The sequence below is a fragment of the Eurytemora carolleeae genome, unplaced genomic scaffold (genome assembly GCF_000591075.1).
Source record: "Eurytemora carolleeae unplaced genomic scaffold, Eaff_2.0 scaffold171, whole genome shotgun sequence".
NCBI lineage: Eukaryota > Metazoa > Arthropoda > Copepoda > Calanoida > Temoridae > Eurytemora > Eurytemora carolleeae.
Genome location: NW_019396135.1, coordinates 21,377 through 43,357, shown reverse-complemented (window position 1 = coordinate 43,357; position 21,981 = coordinate 21,377). Strand labels below are relative to the sequence as shown.

Sequence of the window (21,981 nt, the reverse complement as noted above, 5' to 3'; positions counted from 1 at the left end):
TTAGAGTTTCTATTGTTCAGGAATCCTATATATTGTATACAAACAAACAAACAAATGGAAGGGAGGGGGGGGGGGGAAATGCAAAAAGAGAGAAAAGGGGGGGGGAACAATAGAAGAAAAGATCTGATTGTTATATATCTAGGGTTGAAGAGGATAAAGCAGGGATCAAGTACTCCAGGAAACCAGGCATCAGGGACTAATTAACTAATTAATTAATTAATTAATTAATTAATGATTTAATTAGTTTATTAATCAGAAAGGCAAACATAAACATTTTGCATTGGTTGTTAGATTTAAAAAATGATAAAAACATTGTTATTAAATAAAATATTACCATACTATTAAATTATTAAAACTCTCGCTCGATATTCGATAATCAAGAGTTGATTAAAAAAGTGTACGCTAGCAGTAGATACAAGTTAGTCTGACGTGTTTAAATATCGAATAAGATGTTATTTTCTCCTTCTTTCTCCTTCTTTCTCATTCTTTCTCCTTCTTTCTCCTTCTTTCTCCTTCTTTCTCCTTCTTTCTCCTTCTTTCTCCTTCTTTCTCCTTCTTTCTTCTTCTTTTTCCTTCTTTCTCCTTCTTTCTACTTTTTTCTCTTTCTCCTTCTTTCTCCTTCTTTATCCTTCTTTCTCCTTCTTTCTCCTTCTTTCTCCTTCTCTCTTCTACTTTCTCCCTCTTTCTCCTTCTTTCTCCTTTTTTCGCCTTCTTTCTCCTTCTTTCTTCTTCTTTTTCCTTCTTTCTCCTTCTTTCTACTTTTTTCTCCTACTTTCTCCCTCTTTCTCCTTCTTTCTCCTTCTTTCGCCTTCTTTCTCCTTCTTTCTCCTTCTTTCTTCTTCTGTCTCCTTCTTTCTCCTTCTTTCTCCTTTTTTCTCCTTCTTTCTCCTTCTGTCTCCTTCTTTCTCCTTCTTTCTCCTTATTTCTCCTTATTTCTCCTTCTTTCTCTGGCATTTTTTGAAAAAATAATTTTTCTAAAAGTTATTCATGATGTGCATTAAAAGTTCTAAGGTTTTTCTTAGAGACACATTAAACAATTATGTAAATAACTGTCCGTGAAAAGGCTTCAAAACTGCCTTATTGCCATTTTTTGGGAAACCCGGTGTACGTATAATTTCAATTTCTTGCGTGACTACATGGTAAACGGAAGAAGAAAGTATTTAGTATTTATATCCTCTTAATGGAATTTCAAGCCTAGAAGTTAGTCATTAATTAATGATAAAGGATTGATTTTTAGTAAGAAGAAATGTCAAACTTGTGACATACAATCTCATCGTAAAATATTAAAAGTTTGTAATTATCTTAAAGGAACCCTTGTTGAAGCTTCAAGTGACCCTCCATTTACACAGAGCTCTTTGCATGATTCCAACGTTAAACCTTTATCTGATATAACTTTAAAAGTTTTTGATTCTCACAATTTCCTCCAAGAAAATTATAGATCATTCTTTCTTCGGCAAAGTTTTTAAGGGTACAGCTGTGAATCGATTATGCCACTATATTAACGGAGGGTCAATTGAAAATACTTTTACAGTAATTTTAATGAAGAGGAAAAGATAGATAGATATCTTTAATATGTTTAATGATATGGCTTAAGGAGCAGTACAAAGGTTGGATAAAAAGATTATAATAATTATCATCATTAAACAATTGTATAATTAGACAATATGAAAACTCAAATCATATAAATTATATATTATATATATTTTATTCATTCTTAACTGAATGAGGATAGCTAGATGTATAGTAACTGTTTACATTACCGTTGGTACTGCAACGGTTTTGTACTGTACTCGAAATGTTAAGGGAGAGGTACGTTTACACATGTACAATAAGTACAAAGAGGGTACTTAGACTTTTCACAGTGCAAAACATCAACATTAACATGAATGTAGAATGTAGGTACATTACATCAACGTTATGCACTATAATCGTCGTTTTGTACTATAATCTGCGTTAACGTACTATGATCTATATACATAAATTTAGTATACATACGCAATGTACGTTGATCTACGAACGTAAATGCACTATGATCTATACGAACGTAAATGCACTATGATCTCCGAACGTGAATGCACTATGATCTACGAACGTACGTGTACTATGATCTACGAACGTAAATGTACCATGATCTACGAACGCAATTGTAATAATCTTTATATGGTATAACAATACGTACTATAATCAACATATTTAGATTTACTGTGATCTACGTATAGGTGTACTTAATCTTATATAATCTGCGTACATGTATACTATGTACAATGTTCATCTATTTTTTCTTCAAACGAACGAAGCTTTCACGCTGCATACCTGCCCTGCACACAGTGACTAACCATTCTCAACAATCTTCCAGTGGCTTAAACATATGGATTGGATACAAATATACTTATATGTTATATCTATGGCAAAGTTTATACATACATACATCATATGTTTTATATATGGCAATGTTTACACTTACATACATTATATATTATATCTATGGCAAAGGAAATCTAATTTCTCTTTTCATTTTTCTTCTTTTGATATTGAAATTCATAGGAAACCCAGTATGCTAAAGAGACAGATAGATAAAAATCAAAATTTTTACCGAAAAAAATATAAATAGCCCAATACATAACGGTTGTATCATATATTGTGAATTAGATTAAAACCTTTATGAAAAAAAAATTTAAAAAATGTCAAAACATACAAAGTTTAGAATCTGAACAAGGTTTAACAAATAATTTAATAAAAACAAACAATTTAAAGAGGAATATTATAAATCTACATAGTACATAATATATTCCCTGTTTGTCCGGTTGGTCTGATCATAACTCATGAACCCTTGGACCGATTGGCCACACGTTTTAACTAGGGAACTCGGGAGAACCACGAGAATGTTCTTAGCTTGGTTTTGAGATTCTATGTTGAGTGAGTAATTTACGATCAAGCTTGGGTAAAGAGCTGAAATAACTATGAGTACCAGCTGGACAATGCTAGGTTCTCAAGCTAGTTTATATATGAAATAAAAATGTCAGGACATCACTCATGAACAAACTTTCATTGCCTCGAGTTTTGATTGGGAAACTCGGGAGAATCACGGGAATGTTCTTAGATTAAGAAATTTTCGAATCCATAAGAAGTTAAAAAAATTATTTAATAGATCAGGGGTATGTGAAATGAGTAAGTGACGTAGTGGTTAATGGGGGGGGGGGAGTAAGGTTTATATTCAATGAAAGGAAAGTAAGATATCAATTTTCTATTAAAAGGTAAATTAACTTACAAGGCTTCAATATATGATAAATACTGTATATTTAGATCTACTTGATATTTCAAAACTAAATAGTGTGAATTCGAATATTTAGTTTAGTTAATCTTTGTAATCCTATTTTATTTTTATTCCTTCACTTAATTCTTTTTTATATCTACTATTTGTTTAATGCCGGGTTTTTATTCATTCCTCACCCCCTGTGTTGGAGAAAATATCGAGTGATCGATTGAAAATATTTCGAAATAATGAAATCTTATTTGAATAAGAGAACATTTTTTTCTTCTGAACACTGAGCTATGTCCAGGTAAAAATTTAAAATGGGCCAATTTTGATATCCCTATCCTGGCATCATATTTTATGTAAAATATTATATCCCCCTATCCTGGCAAAATATTTTATCCTCCCTCTGTAAAATTTATAACCCCCTATTTGGGCAAGATATTTTATTCTCCCTCAGTCAAATATTATATCCACCTATCCTGGCAAGATATTACATCACTCCTCTGTAAATTTTATACTTCCCTATCCTGGCAAGATATTTTATTATCCCCTATGTAAAATTTATATCCACCCTCTAAAAAAATTATATCCACCCTCTAAAAAAATTATATCCACCCTCTGAAAAATTTATATCCCCCCTATCCGGGAAAAATATTTTATCCCCCTCTATAAAATTTATATCCCCCTATCCGGGAAAAATATTTTATCCCCCTCTGTAAAATTAATATCCCCCCTATCTGGGAAAAATATTTTATCCCCCTCTGTAAAATTTATATCCCCCCTATCCGGGAAAAATATTTTATCCCCCTCTGTAAAATTTATATCCCCCCTCTCCTATCCCGGTCAGGTTTTTCCTCTAATCCTCAGAATCTCTCCGGCGTGGAAAGTATAAAACCTTGACAAATTGAGGAGAATTTGATAAATAATACTTTATTTCCCAACAATCCTTATTTATGTGCAAGGATCAGAAAAAAGTTATTAATGTACAATAATAAGCAATGTACGAAGGTAATGAAAGGACCAGTTTAGATTTAGGTTTAGAAATTTAATATCTCAATCTCCACAAACTCCTGCTGTGTTAAATGGAAACCATAAAACATAGTTTAGAAAAATCGTTAATATGCTCTTTCTGAGATAATAATTGTTTAGAGAAAAATTGTCAATAATATTAACAACAATAATTTAATATTAATGATAAACATGCAAGTTAATATAGAACAAAAAGTAGATATATTTTCTTAAGAACTATATAATCTATAATTTGATAATCTAGACCAAGAAAAGTTATTAAATGACATATTAACAATAATATTAAAATTGATAATAAGAATAATTTTGAGAATTCTGGATCAATTTAGTAATTTCCAGTTTGACCTTTTTCAAATACACAAGTTGAGATACACAAAATGTTAAAATGTTTATTTTCTTTGAATTATATTCTATAATTGACAATCTTTGGCGAGCAAAGTTATCAATGACATTAACAATCTATATATGAATTTGGCTTGTCTGTCTGGGTGTCTGTTTTTTTTTGTATCCAATAAACGTCAAAACGGCTGAACCGATCGGGCCCAAATTTTTTGTGGGACCGCACGAAGCCCCCAGGGAAGGTTTATGAATGATCAAAATTTCAAATATTTGTCTCCATCAAAATTCGATCTTTATTAAATTTTTAAAAAATTTTGAAAATCCACGAAATTTTTTGTGAAAATCCGCAAACTATTTTGCTTTGTTTTACGATGTACACAAAGAGTACATGTTCACAATTAATTTAGAAGATGGGCGCGAAGCGCCCTATAAGGCTAGTATTAATAATATTGATAATAAGAATAAATTTGATAATCAATACAGTAATTCCCAAGCACCTATTTCAAAAATACACAAAATTAATGTTTATTTTTTTTTAATTCTATTTTAAAATATGGCAATCTTGATCGAGATAGGTTAAAAACGATCATGATAATATGATGATTCTAATTATTATAACTAGTAATCTTATTGATTATGCGAAAAATGGGTCTTTTTCGCAAAATAAAGTTTTTTTACGTGTTGTAAATATTGTAAAAAGTTGAAAGGGGACAGAGGACTGAATACTAATATTTCTTCCTTCCTTTTAGGAAAAGTGTTAAACCTTGTCCTTGTATTGGATTCTAAAAAGACAGAAAAGCATATTTTCATTTTTCTCCATATATTTTTGACAGGAGAAATATGTCCTGAAAACCTTCTTTAGACAAAATGTCAATAAGTTGCCAACTTTTGGCAGATTTTGCATTTGCTATTTTCAGAAAATCCGAAAAGTTAAAAATTTCTTTTATGTTTGAATCTAGAGAATAAGCTGTTCAATATTTCACTTGTGAAATGTAACAATGGCATATATTAAGGTAAGTGAGGGGTGTACGCTGTGCACTGTACAAATATGAATTATAGAATATTCATATTTGTATGTAAAGAAATTAAGTTTTTGCCTCAAGTTCAAATTTTATAATCCCTTTATCTTTGCAACTTGACGATGTAAACCTTTTATATTTCAAACTTAGACTATTTAATCTAACAGATCTTAAAGTTCGAAATATCAGAGGTCTACAACATCAAGTTGCAAAGATATAGGACTAGAAACTCAATTACTTTCTCTAATTATTGTTTTACAAATAAAGAGACTGTATATAAATTTTAAGATACCTTATACATTTATACTGAGACCGATTCACAACGGTGCCCTTTAAATCTTTAGATCTACAGGTGAATGAGATATCCGTAATATTTTTTTTAATTGTAGTTTCCCCATAAAATAAAGTAAATTTTCAGGATTGTAAAAGAGAAAATTGACGATATTCCCCTCATCATCATAGTTACTCATAGTCATTCACGGGGTTAAAAATTACCGTTGTGAACCGGATATGCCACTTTTTTCTTTGTGTCACTTAAAATAACTTCTGCAGACCCTTTTAGTCTGTAATAATAAAACTTTCACAATATTTTGGATTTGCTATTGCATGTACACTGAGTCTAAGACTCTATACAGAAATTATTTCAACCCAGTCCCATCTAATCTGCACTGCAAACTAGACAAAAGGAGAAAGTCAAATTTATGCGACATCACTGGTACGACTTTGTGACCCCTTAGCTCCTCTGGTTTTGAGTTTACTTACAACTACGAGACCATCTAATTTTTTCAGTTACATATTTGAAATTCAAACCATTTCTGTTGTTTCAAAAGCTCTGTAATCAGAGGAGTTATTGTTAAAAAATTTCAATTTTACGTCCAATTTATTTTTGTTTGACATGATCCATTGTCCATACTCCTTTATTATACCTTACTAGGACAAAATGCCCGGACAAAAAATGAAATTAAATTTTTTTTTAGCCTGTCACCCCCGGGATACCTTTGGGTTCCCTAAAAAAGTTTCGGCCAGCCGTTTGGCCGGCTATAGGGAACATATATACTATGGTCTTGTTTTATTTTATAGATTAATAGCTTCAACGATATGTCCTCCTGTATTCCCTGGAAACCATAAATCCAGCTAGATGCATCAGGATGAATGTAAGTCCTGAATAAAGGCCTGAATAAAGGCCTGAATATAAAGACTGTGTCTTGAATATAATCTCGGAGAACATTTCCCGGTCAAGGATTTCAGGCAGCTCAATAAATTTGTTTCGGGACAACATTTTTTTTGATTTATTCAATGTTTTTGAATTTTTAATAAACTAATTAATCTTACCGGGAATTAAGTGAAATTTTTCTAATCCCTACTTCTTTTCAATCTGATGGGCTAGACATTTAGTGCTTAAAGTTTAGATTATTTGATCTAACAATAACAAAGTTTTAGAGAAAAAAAAATAATAAAACCTAAAAGGCAGGGGGTGAAAAAATAAAGAATTTTGTTTTATTCAGTTTTTGCAAACATAAAAATATTTTTTCCCATAAAAGAATACAATCAGACAGTATATTTGAAAATAATAATAATAAAAATACAAAAACATCTTTAAAGAAAGAAATTGAGTTTTGTCACATACCCAAATTTACTTATCCCTATATAGCTTTGTAACTTGAAGGTGTCATGTACACCTTTGATATTTTTAAAAATAGATTATTCGATCTAACAGAATTCATAGTTTGAGATATTTAAGGTTTACTACATTGGGTAGCAAAGATAAAGAAAATAGAAAATCAGAGTTTGTTGCAAAGGCTCGATTACTTTGTTTCAGAACAAAAAAATATATTTTTTTTTACTGGAATAATGAACCTTGAAAGGAACTGAGTTCTTTCAATAAACTCAGACTTTCCAATCAATATATCTTTGCAACCCAACGCCGTAGACCTTTAATATTTCAAATTATTAATTCTGTCACATCAAATGATTAAATTTTAAAATATCAAAGTTTTACAACATCAGGCTACAAAGATACAGGGAAAAGAAAATCATGGTTTGTGGCATAGACTCAATTCTTTTCTCGAATTTTTTACCATCGATGTTTTGAAAACGACATAGATTATCTTGTTAATAACATTAACGGCAAAAATGCCGTATTGTGCTACACAAAAATCTGAATATTGTTGCCTTGATTTGGACCGGTCTGAATGTCAATTCATGTACTTGTATAATTGTGTACAATTGCATTTTCATTCCGCTGTTATGATTTTAGAGTGAGCATTCACTTTCGAACCCATTTTCACGCATTACAACATTATTTTTCCATATTTTATTTGCAAACTTAATTTCTGGAGAAATTTTACATTTAACATTAGAAAGATTGATGGTTTCCCTGAGACATGTCTTCTTGGATATTTCTGGTCGATCAGCAGTTTTTTCTCCAACTTTTTACTATAAACACTCGACCCTTTTCTTCATAAATTGAACAAAAATGATTTAGAATTTAGTATATTTTCCTGTTTTCGAGAATACCTACTGGCCGGTAACCAATGCAAATGCTATAATACAAATCCTTTAGATTTGATTTTTTCGACTTTTTCACATTTTTTAATTGTTTTCCTTTCAATATTTAAGATTTAAATATTCACAAATAATTATACTCCCCGTTTACGTAAAGAGAGAGATGGCAACAATTGGTTTTAGTTTTCTAATTCTAGTAATTAGTTAATAGTTGGAAAATTAATCGTTTTAATCAACCGTTAAACAGGGAGGTGCAGCTGGAATACGTTGGGTTGAATGGGATGGGTGTAAGGCCGGGGGGTGGTCACGGTAGTGTGGGAAGGCACGAAGGCGTTTCTAGGAAATGACAAGGGACGGGGTAGAGGAGAGAGAAGGGAGATTATAGGATGTAACCTGAGTGGTGGGAACTTGGAAGAAATATTAAATTATGGAAGGATTGTTATCCAAACCAGTCTAGACTTACACTCCATCTTTTTGTATTTTTTTAATTAAAGGGACAGATTCGTTATTTCAAGTGACCTTTCCTTCTTAGAGTGGAATCTTCTTTCACAACGGTACCCTAAAGTATGACTTATATATCCATGTTTCTCTGTTTTAAAACTAATTATTTTCAATTAGGGCTTATCCTACAAAAGTGACATGGATATTTTTAATGCATATTGGGGAATTTATAGTAATTAAACACTTTTGTATGACGACATATCTTCCATATTTTTGATCATAATTAAAGGTATTAAGAGTACAGTTTTATATCGGACATTCTTTTTTATAAATGGAGTCACCTAAAATTGCAACGACAGCCTCTTTAAAGGGAGGGACCGGCAATGTATGGTTGTTGAACTGAGAATATAGTATTGTGGAGAAATTTTTTAGGATTCATTTGAGACATATAAAACGTTTTAATGATGTATAATTATTGAGTTTGAGCTTGACTTTCAAAATCATCCATTTGGGTATAGTTACGTTTTGAGAATTGATTTTTTAAAAATTAATTAAAAACAACGACAAAAAATGTAACAAAAATTCTACAGTGAACTAATTAGTTGTTTAGGAACAAGTTGATAAAATAAAAATTAACTCTTATCATCGAAAATAAGTAATCTTATTCAGTTATCAGTTTCTGTAATCTCTCATTGTTCACAAACATTTTTTGTAGATTCGTTGTAATTTTTATTAAAAAGACGACATTTGAAGAATTTGAAGAAAGGAACTGAGTTTTAGCCACAAGTTATGATTTTCAAATCGCTATACCTTTGCAACCTGATGGTTTTAACCTTTGATATTTCAAACTATCATTATGTGATCTAAAATAATTCATAGTTTGAAATATCTAAGGTCTCCGACATTGAAATGCATATATATATATATATATATACAGATATATGGATAAGAAAATCAGAGTTTGTGACAAAAACTCAATTCCTTTGCAAACAAATTCGTAAAGAATAAGAAATTCAATATAATGATGAAACATAAACAATTGATTCCAACATTGTTTTGTTGACAAAGGAATTGAGTCTTTGCCACAAACCCAACTTGTCTAATTCCTTTATCTGTGCCATCTAATGGTGTAGACCTTTGATATTTCGAACTTAGCTTATTTTATCTTAAATGACTAAGTCACAGTGTGAAATATCGCAGGTCTACGAATTGAGGTAGCAAGGATATAGGGATTAGAAAATCAGGGTTGTGTCAAAGACTCAATTCCTTTATATTGAGAAATATAAACATGTAATTTTCGATGATATGAGTTAATTTTTATTTTATCATTCTGTTCCAAAAGAACTAATTAGTTTACTGCAAATTTTTTTACATTTTTCGCCGTCGTTATTTAATAATTAAAAAAAATCGATTCTCAAAACGTAACCACCCAAACGGATGATTTGAACATAGACTTTGCGCTCAAATTCGGTAATTATACATCACTAAAACATTTTATATGTCTCAAATGAATCCTAAAATTTTTTTCCACAGTACTACAATCTCTGGTCTACTACCATACATTGCCGGTCACTCCCTTTAAATATTATTTATTTAATAAATCTTTACCTTCAGTTTCTACTTTCTAGTTTAATTATCAATTCCAAAAACTAATTTTCTTTTTTTCTCTCCAATATCTTATCTTTTTTATATATAAAGTACACAGCGATTGTAAAAACCCTCACTCTTAACTTGCAATCTACCTCCAATACTTCCCTTCAATACCCACCTCCTCGAATGCACAAAACCTCTTCAATACAAAACCCCTTCCGATACCTTCTCACCTTCTGTTCAATACCTACCTCTCCCCTCCAATATTTATATCCTCCCCTCCAATACATGCCCCTTGCCTCAAATACCCAGTGTACTCCTCTCTAATACATCCCTTACCTCCAATACCCGCACCTCCATTATAATAACCGTCCTCAGCCTCCAATACCACCTTCCCTCCAATACCTGCCCCTCCTCTCCAATATATATATTGTCAATGACGTGGGTTCCTTTACATGATATTTATGCGTCTGGAGTTGTCAGGGCCTGGTGGTGCTAAGCTGACTAGATGATATTGAACATGGGAGAATTTATTCCCAACCTATCATAAACTATCATAGACTCAAATCAGGTTCATAATATCAGTATCCTAAAGAGAGAAGGAGAATAGGGGCAGAATTATGTGAAAGTGTTGCATCTCATCTTTAGGAAACAATCCCTTGGAAGTTAAACCCTTCCTTGTCTTTACGATAAAGAAACATACTTGATGATAATCTATTTGGTTCACAACTAGGTCACAATCTCTTTATCTCACTTTAACCCAACATTGACGCCAACAATAAGTAATAATCCCTTATGTCAACTGAAGAATGATCTTTGTAAAGCATTGTTAGCTCCGAAACTAAGCAATAATCCCTTAAACCCATCCTTATTGAAAAAACTGGATTTTCAAGGTTAGATTGCTTCCACGCAAACGATGACTTTTTCTTTGCCCTAATACATTTAGTATCTATCCCTATCAAGGCATACTCCCCTAGTTAAACATAGTTTACATACTGCGTAATTGTCAAGTTCAGTCTTTAGAGACAGGGAGTCTCAATACATTTGAGAGGGAGTCTCAACAAATAAGAGAGAGAATCTCAAAAAAACATGAGAGGGAATCTCAATCAATACACATGAGAGGGAGTCTTAATCAACATCAGGGAGTCTCAACACTCTTAGGGAGTCTTAATAAACATAAGAGGGAGACTCAATACACATGAGAGGGAGTCTCAATATACATGAGAGGGAGTCAAAAAAAAACATGAGATGGAGTCTTAACAAACAAGAGAGCGAGTCTCTATAAAAATGAGATGGAGTCTCAATCAATACACATGAGAGGGAGTCTCAATACACATAAGAGGGAGTCTACATAAAAATTAGAGGGAGTCTTAACAAACAAGAGAGGGAGTCTCAATAAACATGAGAGGGAGTCTCAACACACATGATGAGAGGGAGTCTTAATAAACATGAGAGTGATTCTCAATAAACATGAGAGGGAGTCTCAATAAACATGAGAGGAATTCTCTATAATCAATCAATAATAAATCAATGATAAATTAAGAAATGTCGAAACAAACTGTTACATTTTCAAAAATGATTTTTAATCGAATGAAGTTTTGGTTTAGAAATATTTTGAATTTCCTTCTTTACTTTTCTTCTGCGGCTTTTCAGATTTTTATTTCACCATATATGCACTGCAAATCCTTCCACGGTCGATTCAGATGCATTTTCAGTTTTTCTTTTGACTGCAGATATCTACCTCGTTTTCCCTTATGCAATTTAAATCAAAATATTAAATAGAATTAACTAAATTCCAAATCTTTCTGCAATTTCTTGAACGCTTCTCTATTAGTGCATTTATAAATTCAACAAAATTACTTTTCGCTTAGTTTTGAAATGTTTTTAACCAACTGAAGAAACAAAAACTATTTTTTAATTAGTCTATTGAGTGTAGCAATAAAAAACGTGCTCACTAAATTGTCTCAAAAAAGAAATACACCTGTTCTAGTCCAAAAAAACGTGCTTACTAAATTGACTCAAAAAAAGAAATATTCCTCTTCTAATCCAAAAAAACGTGCTCACAAAATTGTCTCAAAAAAAGAAATATTCCTCTTCTAATCCAAAAAAACGTGCTCACAAAATTGTCTCACAAAAAGAAATACTCCTGTTCTAATCCCAAAAAACGTGCTCAAAATTGTCTCAAAAAAGAAATACTCCTATTCTAATCCAAAAAAAAACGTTTTAATTGTCCAAAATAAATAAAGATTCTTACTAGATTGTACAAATATTAACCCAATAAATAAACGTCACTATTTAATTTCACAACAAAAAACGTGCAAAGCATTTTGTACCAATAAAAAATCCAATGCACCGTGCCGTACACTTTCTCAAGATTGTTTTATGCATTTCTAAAACCTTATCAACAACTTCTTCTTTTAGCTGAAAATTTTAGATACATATTTTATAGAAGTTTATCTTAATGTTTAAAGGGAATGTAAAAGGGCGTCAAACCTTATAGAAATCCAACGTATAGAAACAGCAACGTTTAGCAACATGAGGTATTTTCCGGGAGAACATTTTTTATATTTTGAGCATTAAACGTTTTTGTAAAACATTGTAGCTTATCATTATCATTTTCATAATTTCTATTTTTTTTAACATACCCAGACATTAAAGGAGCAAAATATTTTAATATGTACATTTGTACTGCTCTCTATTGTGTTTAAGGTCCCCCAGATTTTATTATGTACTGACAACATATTATGAATGATTATATGGTTATACATAAATTTGCATTTACTATTTAAAAATTTTTATTTATTTTTTACAGTTTTATTTTCAGAAGAAAAAATTTCTCAAAAGTATTAAAAAGTTCTCCAGTAATGCGAATATGATTTCATAAAATTCCGTTTTACCATTTAAATGAAAGGATTTTATGAAAATTATATCTACTTTACACTGATTATTTAATTTCTCAAAAATATAAAAATGTTCTCCAAGAAAATACGCCATGTTGCTATACGTAGCGGTTTCTATACGTTGGATTTCTATAAGGTTTGACGCCAATGTAAAAGTATTATCAAATGATTCTCCATTTATAGAGGGCATCTCAGATTCACAACGCTAACCTTAAAACGTTTGACAAAATTTTGAAAATATTTCTATTTTTCTATTTATCATTATAAATCGAGGTTTCTCTCTCAATGTAACTTGCGGAGATGGGATGCAGAGACCATGAAGAAAATGTTCAGAATTCAACACATTGAAAGATATAAACACGACTACATCTTTTTAATTGTCGTGCAGATTTTCGGTAGAATTGGTACCGTCATGAATCTGACATGCCACTCTGATATCGTAGGGTTCTTTGAAATTACGTTTACAGTCCCTTTAATCTTTGTGTTTTTGCAAACTGCAATCTGCAATATGTTAATTCCAAGGATCTTTTACAATTAACTTTTACATTATTTCTTTTAGATAAGAAAATGCAATTCTTTTTATAGATGTCTCAAATTATTCAACGAGATTAGAATTTGTTTATTTTTCTACATAAGGAGGAAGATCATGTTGAAGAGGGGGGGGGGGCGATAAAAAAAACTCTGGATGTTGTAAAGTTTGCCACTTTTGACCAACATTATCCAACTGTAATAATATTTCTTGTACCATTTAATTGATGCGGGATGTTATTTTATTTTATAGCCTTTCAAGATAATTATAATTATTTATCGCCAACATAACTGACCCATATCTCCTTCAATAGCGCGATGTTAAGGAAATGGGACCATTACGTAAAAACATCCCCCTCTGCGTGAAAAATTCGAACTTTTTTATCTTAAAAGACGATTAATAAGCATAACAACTTAACGAAACAAGGTAAAAAATTGGCAAAATCTTTAGTTGAATATCTCACCTTCCGGGCTATCTCGAAAAAAAGCTTTTTATTTATTATAAAAGCATTTAAAAATCAGTATGTGAATAAGAGTTTAAATTGTAAAAATATCGAATACTGACTGAGAGCTGGTAAATCTAAAAACTGGCCCCTTTCTCGAATAATTACTTGCTAAAAGTAAGAAGGTTTATGGTATAGTTCAAGGTTAATTTGTTGTATCTAAGACATTTTTAATGGATTTAGATGACAAGCTTTTCATTTGTTCATTTTTATTTAATTTCACCGTAATATCAACTAAAAATAATTGAGTTTTTAAACGAAATTTATAATAATAGTCTAAAACAAGAGTACAGGAAAATTTGAATTTGAAAACAAGATTGCAAGATAAAAATTAATTTGAAAACAAGAGTACAAAACAAATATGAATTTGAAAACAAGAGTACAAGACAATATTAATTTGAAAACAAGAGTACAAAACAAATATGAATTTGAAAATAAGAGTACAAAACAAATATGAATTTGAAAACAAGAGTACAAGACAAGATTAATTTGAAAACAAGAGTACTAGACTTAAACACTAATTTGAAAACAAGAAGATAAGCCAATATTAATTTGAAAACAACAGTACAAGACAAATACTAAATTGAAAACAAGAGTACAAGAAAAATACTAATTTGAAAACAAAAGTACAAGACAATATTACTATAAAAACACGAATACAAGGCAAATATTATTATGAAAACAAGAAGATAAGCCAATATTGATTTGAAAACAAGAGTACAAGACAAATATTATTTTGATAACAAGAGCACAAGAAAAATATTGTTTTAAAAACAAGAGTACAAGACAAATCCTACCTTTCTGATGATTTCACCACTTCATATACAGGGAAACACAGTGGAACTCTGCAGACTGCAAGGGGGTTTAGGTTTCTAAATTTTCACTGAAATTTATTTTCACTTTTATTAAATAGAGTTTTGACGTTTTTTTTACAGTTTAATTTTTTATTTGTTTTCAAATCTCCNACCTCACCCCGTATGATGAGAAATAAAACAAAGCCCTGCGCGTCCGACCGGTTTCTAAGGATATAAAGGAACTCTATACGCTCTTATTGTCAACGCGCGTATTGAAAAAAACTACTGAATTAGGCCGTTAAAATCACTTTAATTTATGAATTTGTGAGCTTGACAGTTTTGCAGATGTCCCGCCCACTCTATTACCCCTACACACCCCCTCTACCACAGTCATATTGGTCGAGGCGCTCTTCCCGTAAAACACCACGTATATGCACACTACACACAGTAAGATACTGAACACCGCGCGTGCGCGGATTGTTGACGTCCCCCCCCTCCCCCGACCTTGGTGAATGGGTAGAAGGGGGGGGGGGGGGGGAGAAGATGGAACAGAGGAAACAACAGTCCGTCGTAATCCTTCAAACCAACAAGTGCCTGAAGATAGTGCTTCAATGTATGACAGTGATTCAGTATTCACTCCGTCTCTCATATTTCACATTTAACCGGTTCAAAAGTTGGTTCGAAATCTTCAGTTCCCTGATTTTATTATAATCATGGTTCTGAACCTTTAGTTCTCTGATTTTAATAAAGTATGTTAGTTCTCTGATTTTAATAAAGTATGTTTCTGAACCTTTAGTTCTCTGATTTTAATAAAGTATGGTTCTGAACCTTTAGTTCTCTGATTTTAATAAAGTATGGTTCTGAACCTTTAGTTCTCTGATTTTATTCTAATACGGTTCTGAACCTTTAGTTCCCTGATTTTATTCTAATATGGTTCTGAACCTTTAGTTCTCTGATTTTAATAAAGTATGGTTCTGAACCTTTAGTTCTCTGATTTTATTCTAATACGGTTCTGAACCTTTAGTTCCCTGATTTTATTCTAATATGGTTCTGAACCTTTAGTTCTCTGATTTTACTAAAGTATGGTTCTGAACCTTTAGTTCTCTGATTTTAATAAAGTATGGTTTTTAATCCAAAATGGTTTAAAACCTTTAATTCTCTGATTTTGACCCAATATGGTTTAAAACCTGTATATCTCTGATTTTAATCCAATATGGGTTTAAACCGTTAGTTCTATGATTTTAATTTAATATAGTTTTAAACCTTTAGTTCTCTGATTTTAATCCAATATGTTTTAAACCTTTAGTTTCCTGATTTTAATCCAACATGGTTTAAAATTTTTAGTTCTCTGATTTTAATCCAATATTGTTTTAAACCTTTAGTCTCCTGATTTTAATCCAACACAGTTTTAAACCTTTAGTCTTCTGATTTTAATCCAATATGGTTTAAAACCTTTAGTTCTCTGCTTTTAATCCAACATGGTTTAAAATCTTTAGTCCAATATATGCAGGGTTTAATAATATCAAATTCGTAACTTAACTCTATTTCTTTATCGAACATTTGGGTTCCACTTTAACCTTTAAATGTTGTACCTCATTGATAACTCTTTCTTTTACTCCTATAAAATTCTGATCATGTTAAGACTTTTATCGTTATCGGTTTGGTTAAAAGTAAAATGTTAAAAAAAACTGAAAAAGTGAAAAGGTTTTCCGTTAAAGATGAGTAAGTATAATAATGCTGTCTTGGTGTTTATTGGTTTTTACAGTTTATATTCTGCAGCTAGAGTTCTACACATACAATATCCATAATATTTATGTCTCTTTTCCCTTGGATTTTAAACATTTAGATGGTAGACTTTTTCTTTATAGATCCTGAATTTTGTTGTCTGCTTCTTACTCTATACACAGAGCGATTCCCAAAAACCAGAAAAATACATTTTTTGGGGGGTTTCATGAGATGAATTGTGAAATAATTTCTGGTATAATGTTTTTTTTTTTTCATTTTTAAAAAGAAGTATTTAAACCATTTTTTCAGAATAAAAAAAAAATACGTCACAACAAATTTGGAACACCCCCTCCCCATTTTATGTCCTTTCCCCTTTCCCGCACTCCCCCCCTGATTTCTTCCCCCCCCCCCTTTTCTCTCTCAGACTAGCTATTCCTTGTTTTCTGAAATGTCACCAGTTTCTCTTATTTAAAATCTTTTAATTCTTTTTGTCTAACGTTCTTTTAAACCCATATGTTTGGTGCTGACAGCAGACAGGGTAGAACTCAAAACAGAAAAATCCGTCAATTATTTTTTTAAAATGTATGAAAAGTTTAAAGATAGATCTGCAACAAATATTACCAAAGAAAAATGGCGCGAAGCACCCTATAACCCTGCTTTAGTTACACAGTTCCAAAATTACAGGCATACTCTCTTAGTTACATGCTCCATAGTTTGATAGTTAGATAGTTTGATAACTTCGTTAGTTGCATACAGCTGACGATATACTAGATTCTGCATAGTTTGATAGTTGATGATTATATATTAAGATGACTATTGATTAGTTGGTTGGATTTGTTGTTTTCTGCATAGTTTAATAGCTTCTGGTTGCATAGAGCTGACTATTTGTTAGTTTCTGCATAGTTTAATAGTTTCGTGTTGCTTAGAGCTGACTATTTGTTAGTTTCTGCATAGTTTAATAGTTTTAGAGCTGACTATTTGTTAGTTTCTGCATAGTTTAATAGTTTCGTGTTGCTTAGAGCTGACTATTTGTTAGTTTCTGCATAGTTTAATAGTTTCTTGTTGCATAGAGCTGACTATTTGTTAGTTTCTGAATAGTTTAATAGTTTCTGGTTGCATAGAGCTGACTATTTGTTAGTTTCTGCTAGTTTAATAGTTTCTTGTTGCATAGAGCTGACTATTTGTTAGTTTCTGCATAGTTTAATAGTTTCTTGTTGCATAGAGCTGACTATATGTTGGGTTCTGCATAGTTGCATAGTTGCTAGTTGCATAGAGCTAACTATTTGTTAGTTTCTGCATAGTTTAATAGTTTCTGGTTGCATAGAGCTGACTATTTGTTAGTTTCTGCATAGTTCAATAGTTTCGTGTTGCTTAGAGCTGACTATTTGTTAGTTTCTGCATAGTTTAATAGTCTCTGGTTGCATAGAGCTGACCATTTGTTAGTTTTTGCATAGTTGCAACTAGCATAGAGCTAACTATTTGTTAGTTTCTGCATAGTTGCATAGTTGCGTAGTTGCTAGTTGCATAGAGCTGACTATATGTTGGGTTCTGGATAGTTGCATAGTTGCTCGATGCATAGAGCTGATTATATGTTGGGTTCTGGATAGTTGTATAGTTACTAGTTGCATAGAGCTGACTATTTGTTAGTTTCTGCATAGTTGCATAGTTGCTAGTTGCATAGAGCTGACTATTTGTTAGTTTCTGCATAGTTGCATAGTTGCTAGTTGCATAGAACTGACTATTTGTTAGTTTCTGCATAGTTGCATAGTTGCATAGTTGCTTCTTGCATAGAGCTGACTATATGTTAGTATCTACATAGTTTCATAGTTGCTAGTTGCATAGAGCTGACTATTTGTTAGTTTCTGCACAGTTGCATAGTTGCTAGTTGCATAGAGCGGACTATTTGTTAGTTTCTGCATAGTTGCATAATTGCTAGTTGCATAGAGCTGACTATACGTTAGTTTCTGCATAGTTGCATAGTTGCTAGTTGCATAGAGCTGACTATATGTTAGTTTCTGCATAGTTGCATAGTTGCTAGTTGCATAGAGCTGACTATATGTTGGGTTCTGGATAGTTGCATAGTTGCTAGATGCATAGAGCTGACAATATGTTAGTTTCTGTATAGTTGCATAGTTACTAGTTGCATAGAGCTGACTATATGTTATTTCTGCATATAGTTTGATTGTCGTTGTTTCCATAGAAATGCTATTTTGTTCAGAATTTATTTCTCGAGTTTCCATTTTAGTGACACTTTAGTGTAGACATTAAGTTGCAATTCGGGGCACTTACTTGACTAACATATTCTTTAATTTGTACATTTTGCAATACATTGTACTTTTCTAAGCTTTTTTTTATTGAACGTTTTTCTTCCAGCGGAAGCAATTTATTTAATTCCCTCAATTTTCTGCCTTTTCTTTGTGAAAGTGAAAACAATTGCGTTTTCCAAACACCATTTACAAATGCATTTTCATCAAACATTTTTAATTTGACACGTATAAAATGTCTCTTTTTAAAAAGCTCACAGAATTATTATTTGAATAATTGACGTAAGATAAGGAGAAATCATTAAAAATAGATTGGTTAGAAAGATTAGATTTCATAATCAGAGGAAGAGTTTTGCAACCAACCCCAAACTCTATATTTTGAATAATTAAATTAAACTGATTTTCTCAATGATAATTACTCGGTGCAGGACTAGATAAAGAAAATATACAAACAATTACACCGCCATTACCTTGTATCAAGATCCCTAGTACCGGAAATATAAGTTAAAAAGAGAGTTTAACGATGGGAGTTCCCACGGCAGTGCTCTCTACTCGACCTGGAGCTCAACCTAAACCTATTCAAGGGTTAAACCACGGGAATACCTTACCATACATAATTCACAGGGAGAAACATTGTAATTATGGAATGACCTACGTTGCTGTACTCTATAGAAAGGTATTGAGTGTGAATGTAAAAATGTAAAATGTAGAAATCATGACATCGGCTTTGTGTTTTACTGATAATCTAATTATAATTTCATGAGTAAAAAAAGTAACGCATATTGCATTTCAAAACATAAATAAATATTATTAACGCATGCTATAAGTAATGAAAGTAATTGAGTCTTTGCCACAAAGAATAGATAAATAAATAAATAAATATGACTTGATAGGATATATAAAAAATAAATGGATGGATTGAAGACATGAATGTAAGGATGGAATGAATACAAGAACGGGACGGAGTCTCTCTCTTCTCTGGCTCCGATGGTTTCAGTTAGCTCTGACACTTACTGGAGAAACCTGATAACAGTATTCAATCCTCCCAGATACATTCCATTAAAACTAGTGAATACACGAAATCTTGAACCAGTTAAAATCATCGAAGCAAATTTGTTTTCATTAAACCCGTTTGCTTAATTGAAAATATTATTTTTTATTTTCACTTTCATCTTTTTAAAACTGATTTGATATAATTTTTCTTATTATCTAGTAAACCTTTTAATCTGTTAATCTGCTCTTATAAATATATGATTTACCTTACAAAATCATCCAATTTATCCCAAGGTTAAGTAATATCCCTGAATAACTCACTTATCAATAATACCATATTTATTATTGAGATTAATCTTGGATTTTTTCCCGTCTATTTTTTCTTTATCCATAATACTCCAACATTTACATATCCACCATTTATTTCTTCCTCTTCACATTTTCTTTAAAATCTCTTATTTTTTTCGTGCCTTTCTTTAATTTGTGATTTTTCTTTTTTGTCCCCCCTTTAATTTTTAAAAGAAGCCGTAAACTGTGATAGCAATATAGAATTTACTGGAAGCATTTTGTTCGAAATTACGAACTGAAGGTTGTGGATGAATGAATGCAACGTGTGAGCGATATATGCCTGACATTCTGATCATAATTTTGAACAAAATATTCATAATTCCGAAATGCATTCGGTAAAAGTAACAGTTGTTGATATTATAAACTAATAGTGTTCTGCTTGTGTTTACCGATCACTCCCTTTATCTTTCATTAATCCTGAACTGTGTATACTCATATACTGTGTTTAGAGAACACTCCCTTTATCTTCCATTAATCCTGAACTGTGTATACTCATATACTGTGTTTAGAGAACACTCCCTTTATCTTCCATTAATCCTGAACTGTCTATACTCCTATACTCTCAAACACAACCAGATTTTACCACCAGAGCAAACCAGAACACTACCATCAATACTCAACCAAATAAACGTCCAGAACATGAGAACATGATCGATTAGTTAGAACCTAATATACAGGAATGAGGCATTGGTTCGAATTCCTACTTCTTCTAAACATCTGCCGGAATTAAAAAATCAAGGGTTATTCACAAAGGAATAGACTTCAGAGACGACAGTACTGTAGTTTATTAATCACACCTATAAAAAACCATTTTGAAGATCTAAAACCAAATTCAACATTCAGATCCTCGGAAAAAAAGACAATGATCATCATTAAAGTCTCGTGCTTTGTGGGTAACCCTGTAATGGTAAGTAAGGATAGGAATAACATATATACCCATATATACCTCTAATAACCAAAAATACTGAATCAGACTTGAAGACTCGACTTGAAACTTTAAATAAAACGACTTGAAGATTTAATTTTGTCTTTTTCCTTGAATATAGATTTTTAGTGATACATCAAACAAATTTGCAAAGTGAGATGGGAAGGTTTACAGCTGCAGAAAACCCCCAAAAAATAAGAATTAAATAAGTCTTATGTAACTTGGTACAGTCGTCTCTTTTTTGAATAGCCCTGTCTTTATGTTCATAATTAACTACACTTGCTAAATTTCCCCCTGTCAGCCATTTAAATTGAAGATATTCGTAATTTCTCATATTGAGAATTAAAATTCCCCCTCCCATTCTATCAAGGCTCTATCCTTCTATCCTTAAAGAAAACAGTCTTGAAAAACAGTTTAAAAGTAAAAGAAAACACCAAAATATAATGGCAGTCTAAAAGGAGTTAAGGGGGGGGGGGAGTTATCCCAGGGGAGTAAGAGAGGGGGGGGGGTTAAAGCTTTGAAGAAATTGAACAGTAAGCAAACTGTTCGCATTTACTATATTAAAGTTAGTACAGTGTGCTGTGTATCTACATTGAAATATAATTTCAATTAAACTCGACTTTCAAACTTTTAGTCAGAACTTTGTCGAATTTAAAAGTTTAAATATGATCAATGTTTCATCTATTTTTAAAAGGGAAGAACTACTTTAAATCAGCGTTGATAAAAAACTAACATCAACACCTTCCAGGCTTTAATTTTCCCTCCTTTTAAACCCCCTCCTATCCTTCATCTTTAACTTCCAATCCTCTTCAAGACCCCCCC

At 31.7% G+C, this 21,981-nt stretch overlaps 1 protein-coding gene across 1 annotated transcript in view; it reads right to left on the bottom strand.

Annotated features, from left to right (window-relative positions):
- Positions 1-14,989, bottom strand: part of LOC111695981 (chaoptin) — a 114,197-nt gene extending 99,208 nt beyond the window's left edge. The window contains exon 1 of the mRNA XM_023465479.1: positions 14,908-14,989. The gene's annotated coding sequence lies outside the window, so the exon portion shown is untranslated. The remainder of the gene's footprint in view (positions 1-14,907) is intronic.
- Between the last annotated feature and the right edge of the window lie 6,992 nt (positions 14,990-21,981).